This window comes from Dromiciops gliroides, chromosome 3, assembly GCF_019393635.1.
Source record: "Dromiciops gliroides isolate mDroGli1 chromosome 3, mDroGli1.pri, whole genome shotgun sequence".
Taxonomy (NCBI): Eukaryota; Metazoa; Chordata; class Mammalia; order Microbiotheria; family Microbiotheriidae; genus Dromiciops; species Dromiciops gliroides.
This window is the reverse complement of record NC_057863.1, coordinates 555,524,604-555,532,761: the sequence shown is the minus strand read 5'-3', so window position 1 is coordinate 555,532,761 and position 8,158 is coordinate 555,524,604.

The following is an 8,158-nucleotide window of genomic DNA, read 5'->3' as shown; positions in this document are numbered from 1 at the left end:
ATATTTAAAAGATTGCAACTCTATGTTTCAGGGTCATGATTCTAATCTACACTTATTTTCCTCAGTCTCACCTTAATATAATTCTACAAGTTGACTGGAACTATTAACAAATCACATTTCTTTAGGTAAATCATAACATATCCAATAGCCACTATTTCATTTTTGAAGACAATGTAACATGTAGACTTGACATACTCAGAAGAATCAATACATCTTTATAAGCTTTGGTATTTTCCTCTCTTATTATACTTTAAAAGGTAGACCCAGTATTTCTGTGGATATAATTTTCAGGGATTTGAGTTACTATAAAGATGTCCACAGGGGTCATCTCAATAGAATTTATAATAGGATTTTCATCACTGAGCCTCTTCTGAGGTATTTGCATTTATCCCTTGTGGAGCAGATCCTAACAAAGTCTCTTCATTGATGAAATACTCAGATTGGTACCATCCCTTCCTATAAGGTAAGTAGGATATTTTCTCTTTCTTATTTCCTACATTTTTTTACTGTAAACCAGGTTTTGTTAACTTATGGTCTATTGATATTTTTTTTGTTTATAGACATAGATAGAAAGATAGATGGGTATATAGATAAATAGTTTTATATCACAACATTTATATTTTGCTTCCTATGTTCTTGGTATTGTATTGAAAACTTTTCAATTATTATCTCATTTAATTCTCACAACAGGAGCAGCTAGGTGGTGCAGTGGATACAGCACCGGCCCTAGAGTCAGGAGGACCTGAGTTCAAATCTGGCCTCACACACTTAACACTTACTACTTGTGTGACCCTTGGCAAGTCATTTAACCCCAATTGCCCCACTAAGGAAAAAAAAAACATTTATTAAAAAAATTTCTTACAAAAACCATGGAATGTAGATGCTATTATTATCCCCATTTTACAAATGAGGAAACTGAGGCAAACAGTGTTTAAGTGATTCACCTAGGGTAACAAAGTTAGTAAATTTCTGAGATCATATGTGAACATGGGTCTTAACTCCAGGCTAAGCATTCTATTCATTGTACCACCTAACTGAAGATATAAATGGAGATACATATATAAATATAAAATATAGATATAGATAAATGATTTTATTTCAATATATTTTCTTTCCTTTGTAATAATATACATTTTATTTATGCATTTAAAAACTTTACTCTGAGAAGGGATTATAGCACAAAAAGGATCCAACACTTCTGCTATAACCACTTCCAATGACAAGATAAACAAACCAGGAATATTTGCTTTTTTTTAATTGAAACTCCCCATTTCTCATTTTGTTCCCTCTCTTTAAATTCCCCCAATTTTTTATCTTCTTACTGTCATCCTTTTTAGGTTGCCATCTGCCTCCCCTTTTAATAAGCAGTGTTCAGCTGTTTTCAGTCATGTCTGACTCTTCATGATCCTATTTTTGGGTTTTCTTGGCAAAGATACTAGAGTGGTTTGCTATTTTTCTTCTCCAGTTCATTTTATTGATGAGGAAACTGAGGAAAACAGGGTTAAGTAACTTGCCCAGGTCACATAGCTAGTAAGTGTATGAGACTATACTTGAACTCAGTAAGATGAGTCTTCTTGACTCCAGACCTAGCACACTAACTTCTGTACCACCTAACTGTCCCTTATTGGCAGTGGAGGGGATAGACAAATGAATGATATCGTTTCTGCAAACAAGAAACTTAGATTCTATAAGAGGAGATAAGCCGCATGTAGAAATTGGCGTCCTTTATCAGATCAGCATGAGTGGTCCTAGCAAGGTGCTGACATACTTAATAGATAGTCTGCTTTAGAGTCAGAAGGACCTGGCTTCAAATTCAAAGCCTGACATGTGTTGGCTCTGTGACCCTAGGAAAGTCACTTCTCATTGCCCCAGGCAACTCTAAAACTCTACATTGTAGGACAGTTTTTGCTCTTAGTTGATAGGAGTTTCATCAATAGAAGCTCCCTGTTACAAAAAAAAAAAATACAGATTCAGAACAACAACAACAGATCTATGGAATTTCCTAGGATGGAGAGATCATTTCAAGCTGGTGGAGTTTAGGGATGTGTTCATGGAAAAACTAGATTTTCTGTTTGCTTCTCTAAAGTAAGAGATCACATTAGAACAGCACTCTGATGTAGTGAATAGAGTTACTTTAAGTCAGAAGACTTGGGTTTGAGTCTGCTTCTGGAACTTACTAGGTAAGTAAACTTGGGTAATTCACTTCCTTTTCCTGCTTGAATTTCATCTGTAACATGGATATGCAGGGAAAGAAATTCAACACCAACAAAAATATTTAGTATTGACCATGTGTATAGCATTGAACTAGGCACAGGTAGGGGTGAGGAAAGGAAAGTTATAAAAAATAAATAATAAACTGTTCCCTCACTAGGGTAATGCAGTTACCTACTTGAGTTGTTATGCTACCTATACTACCTAGCAATTATATTACTTCCTTCATAGGGTTAAAATGAAACTTAGATGAAGTTTTTGTTTTTGCTTTGTCTACATTCCCCATGTGGAGGACTCCTGGGATGAAATACCCTTTACTGATGCTGCTCAGCAATTCATCTGCAAATTAGCTTTATAGTTTTATAGTGACATGAAGCTCTGAGAGGTTAAATGTCTTGTCTATGGTCCCACAACTAGTATTTCCAACATAAGTTGAACCCAGCCCTTCCTGACCCTAAGCCTAGCTCTCTATACTATGTTGACTCTCATCAGATGAGATAACATAGGTAAAATAAGTTGCAACCAGAAATGACAACATAGGTGTGAGGGTTTGTTTTCTTTTCTTTTTTCCTGCTGATTAGACAACCTTGAAAAGTTTCTTGCCTACTTAAGTCCAAGTATCCATTTCTTATACTTCTTTATAAATGGTAAAATAGTGAATGGAAATAATCACTTACAGTTGTTAAATCTTTAGCTCTAGCCTCTGCTTTTTTTGGGGGGGATCTTTTTAAGTTTCTTCCTTTTAGTTGGGAATCACTTGCTTATACACTATCTGACATGCTGTATTTATTGATCAATAGATATATTGATCAGCTGTCTGCCAGGATCCATGCTGGCAAGGTCAGGAAGGGGTAATTATTCACAGAGTAGGCTAGGGTCTGCTCCAGGAACACACACACTCTCTCTCTCTCTCTCTCTCTCTCTCTCTCTCTCTCTCTCTCTCTCTCTCTCTCTCTCTCTCTCTCTCTCTCTTTCTCTCTCTCTCTCTTTCTCTCTCTCTCTCTCTTTCTCTCTCTCCCTCTCCCTCTCCCTCTCCCTCTCTCTCCCCCTCTCTCTCTCTCCCTGCACATACGCTAGCTTGTTCAGTATGCACAGCACATCGTTCTCCCTGCTCCGAGCAGCCTGATGAGTGCATGCAGTTAGTGCACGCGCGCGCGCACACACACACACACACACACACACACACACACACACACACACACACTTCCTCAAAGTGGAGCATTGGTAACTGCAGTCAGTCAACCAGAGGCTCCTTACTTCAAGTTCAGCGGAGCTACTGGCCAACCACTGGCAAAGCTTGGCTGTGGGGACCCAGTAACAGCACCAAAGGCAAGTTTCAGAGAAACCCAGAAGATGCTTCTGTCACATCTGATGGCCTGAAGTCACTCATTCTGCAGCCTATTTCCAGTCACTTCTGTAGCACCAGCAAGAGTGTCCTCACCTCAAGAAAGAATACTGTCTGGGGGAGGAGAGAGCCAGTTGATCAAGGTAAGTGCCAGTCATCTTTATAATCACCCAGCTGCTGAATGCATGTTGAGAGGACTTCACAATTTCACTGGCAGGCAGCCTCTGTGTAATTCCCTTCATTCCGTGACTAGGGATGTTTTGCAATTGTGGAATCATCTAGGAACAGACAGCAAAGTCTTTTTTTTCTTCCTACTAAAGTAAGCAGAGGAAAGAATGATTTGATTTGTGGACAAATCCTAGGACTGATTAAAGTTTCTATGTTGGTGATAACTCAGTCCATCTACCCTAGCCAGCACTTATCAGTATTCTGCAAAGAAATGCCTGGACCAAGGGGTCCCATACATTATTTTGCTGGGACCATACCATTTAATATAACCAGACTGTTCTAACCTTGGAAATACTTGACAATTTTCATATAACTCTGCATATGGACCCTGGGGTTCTTAAATAGGTTTCCCTTATTCAGTGGGTACCATGCAAGTCTTTAAAAATAACAGCAGCAGTGTGTGAGCCATGGATCGAAGCTATCCTGTGGCATTTAACACTTAGAAATCTACTTGGTGAAAAGTTGCTGAATCACAGAAGTTTAATATTCATGCAGATGTCTATATTTGTAAGAGAGAGCAAGTGCTCAAATTCTCTTCAGCTTTCAGGGGAAGAATGTGCATGCTTGAGGAGGGGGAGCTCTGTATCTAAGGAATTAGTTCTGAGTCAAGTTTCCTGTTTGAACCCAGGCAAAGGGGAGACACTTGCTGTCTGGTTCCTTTGCTAACAGGTAAGCCTCCAGGACATTCGCAATTGTATTATTGCTTGTCAAATCCGTTTTCCTTCACTAGGCAATGGGGACTCACAGTGTCTAATACTCCCACTCCCCTTTTAGGCATTCCTGCAATATATAGTTACCCATATTCATAAATAAAATATTTATTCCCATAGGAATATGTCTAAGGAAAATGTTTTCCTGCACTCTGAGTTGACAAAGACTGGTGTACATCATTTTATGTGCTTTCAAAACAAAACACCTCTTACCAAAAGGATTAAAAGAAAAAAATAAAAATAAAAAAACTGGCATCGGAGGGAACAGTTGGGCTGAAATGATCAACTTCTAAATGAAAAGTGTAATGCTGGCTAGAAGATAAATCAGAAGTGCAAAGTTAAGCACAAAACTCCAAGTCGCTTTAGTTCTAAAAAAAGAGATTTCAGCCTTGAGATTTATTGAAGTTTATAACCATTGGATAATGGTAAGACTAGAAAGATAAAGGGCAGGACTTGGCATGAACACTGTACTTTTGAAGCATTTTGCTGTCTTTTTTTTTAATCATCTTGGCAAGTGTTTGGGAGCCAGACCTAAAATTTTCCCATTGAAAATGGAGAAACAGAATTTGGGTTTGGCATGTGATCTGAATAGTGGAAGTTTCGAGTAACTCAGGCTTCTTCTCACACCAATTAAGCCCACTTGGTCTGGAGGTTGGTCATGAAGGAGCACCAAGGTCACCTGACTAGGGACCCTGCTGTCAGAAGTCCTTCAGCAAACAACCTCAGCTGAGCTGTCAATTTATGGTGTCTTTGGGAAATTCGGTGGGGAGGAAAAGTTTAAGTTGCCTTTACTACTTACTAGAACAGAAGCATTTGTGTTTCTCTGTGGGAATTTCCCGCCATATCCTTGGGCACTAAGTCTGTACAGAATCTATGATGTGACTCCAATGTAGTTATTGATGAGGGAGATTTGTGTGGGTAGGACAGAAATTATCTTTGTCATTATCTTTAACATCAAAACTGCAAAGCACAACTCTCCCCCACCCTCGCCATGTGTGTGTGTGTGTGTGTGTGTGTGTGTGTGTGTTTTTCCAGGATTGAATCTTGTTTTTCAAAAAGTGCTCAAACTTTCCCAGGGCAGCCTGCAATAGTTACCTGTTAAGTCCTTGTTGTTGAGATCAATACTGCTAAATGTGTTGTGACCAGAATTTCTGTTGTAAGAAATAAAAAAGATACAGCTACTTTATACTTAATTTTTTATACTCTTGAAGAAGTGTATGTTAATACTATTTGGGAAGAGAGATATAAGGAGAGGGAGTTTCCCGATAATCAATTCCCATTCTTTCTCAGGCTCAGTGGTGGGATATAGATGAGCTTTAGGATATGACCTTAACCTTGTCATCTAAAGAGGTAAGAGAAGTAAATTTGGTTTCTCAGGCATCTTGCCCCTCTTCTTCTCCAAGGCAGATTTACCAAGCAGCTAAAATGCTCCTAGTCTGCTTTTAGATCAGGCATTGCTACTAAAACTGACTTGACTGAGAGAGAATACATCTCATTTTGTTAAAAGTCAGAGGTTATGACATCCCTGATCCCTGAGCTGAGTAAAAAACACATGAAAATACTTTTTTCTTTTCCTTTCTCTCCAGACAGTCATTTTTTGGAAGCCTTGTTGAATTGACATTCTTTAAAAGAAGACAAGTAATGATGAATATGGATTAAATCAAATAGTGGTCTTATAGTTCACCCCACTAACTTTTCCATATTAGGTGATCAATGCGAACAGGGTTAATAGTTATGATTCCAATTTTCTACTATATTCTACTTTCTAGCACTTCAATATCTGTTTAATTCCTCTATAGATTTAAGCACCACCCCTCCAGCATGAAGACCCACATGATAGAATATATTTCTTTCCCCCAACCTTTTTTCACATGACCCAAAAATGTATGTATGGGCACATAATAGAGTTAGAGTCAATGTCCATACATATGTACTAGAAAATCAGCAAGCATCATAAAAGACAAACAGGTGCAGGCTTCTGAGAGAATTATTTACTTGTTCACCACAACAGACTTCCAAAAATTATCTTGAGTTAAAAGCTGGCTCTAACAATGGAACCCCATATAGACCCTTAAGGATGGAAGTGAATGATAGCTGTAGATTAGAATAATAAGAAGGAAACTCTCTACAGTTTCAATATTGAAGAGAATTAGGATCCAGATGGCAAGGCTTTTTATAGCAATACATTGGATTAAGTTTCAAGCGTCTGTGGCTATTGCCCTGTTCCATTCTCTCTGCTGTAATGCAGTTTGGCTGAAGGACCAATTTCTAAGAGATGTAATAAAATGCCGAGCTTTGAATTTTCTCTCAATGGAGATTTTCTTATGTCCATTAACTCTTCCTTTTATAACTGAGGAATCTCCACTCAAATTCCAAGTTTGAGAGTTTTTCCCTCCCCACATTGCCATATCCCAAATAGATGCTGTCATGGGACACACTTGATTAAATCCAACATAAGCCTTGGGTTAGTAAGATAGTTTGACTTGGAAGCAGACCTGTTGTTATGTTAAATTTCCATCTGGCTTCCTTGGTATTTCTGCTGTATTACTAGTTCATTTGATAAACTCTGCCTCCCTAAAGTCAATTCTGATGGACAAAACTAGGGGATACCTAACTGTAGCTAGGAACTTTCTGGTTGAGAATGTCTGGTTTGTTTTCAAGAGGATTATCATCTCCCATCTACCACCCCTTCCCTAAAGTAGACATCCCATACACTTACTTATACAGAGGCTCTGAAGGCAATGGCCACTCCACTCATGAATTATTGTTGAAAGTGAGACACCCAGTGGAGATGGTGAGTACAGAAGTTTGACCTAGCTATGCTCAACAGAGTAAGTGTGGTATATGGCTTATGAAGGACAGTATATTATTAATTTATTATAACACAGGGAAGAATTTTCATGGGCCTTATCTTAAGACAAGTATTTTATACAATTTATACAGTATGTTCCTTTTGTGTAAAGATTAGGTTTAGTTTCAGGTTGAAATATTTGAACTTTCTAACCCTTATATCAGCCTTGCTTCTTCTTCTGTCCCTGGCCATGAAGGAGGATGTATAGTGATGTGTGGGGTGGGTATGCCTAGATATAGAAGTGCATTGATTTATAACAATTAATATTGGCCATACATACATATCCTGGTATTCACACAGGCATCACGTATGGTAAGTGTGGCTCTCTGTATGGCATAATTGATAAATGATATACTGAAAAACCAAGATAGATGCATTTCTCCAATATGCCCATGTCTTGAATGAAGCTACTAATTATAGAATTAGCTACATTTCATATTTGAATAAATTGGTAAGTGAAAATGGCCTCAAGCAAATGAACAGGCATGCCTCCAGATTGTTGATGATAATATCCCTATATTGTCTTACCAATTATATTAAGAAATAAAGTTGAATGCCCTTTCATTCTCAAGTTCTTTCTCATGGAGCTCTCTGCATCACCTCTTAGGTCATTAAGAAATCCCCAAAGATAACTATCACTAACATTGTTATGCCTGGCCCATCACTTGGCAGGAAATATGCCCCTCCCTTCCTGCCCAAACACTACAATTACAGTTATACCTATGAGAACTGAAGCATAGTAAAGAAATGCAGTCCGTGTGCTACCATTAGAAATCATCTAGCACCCCTTAATATGTGGCTGAAAAAAACATC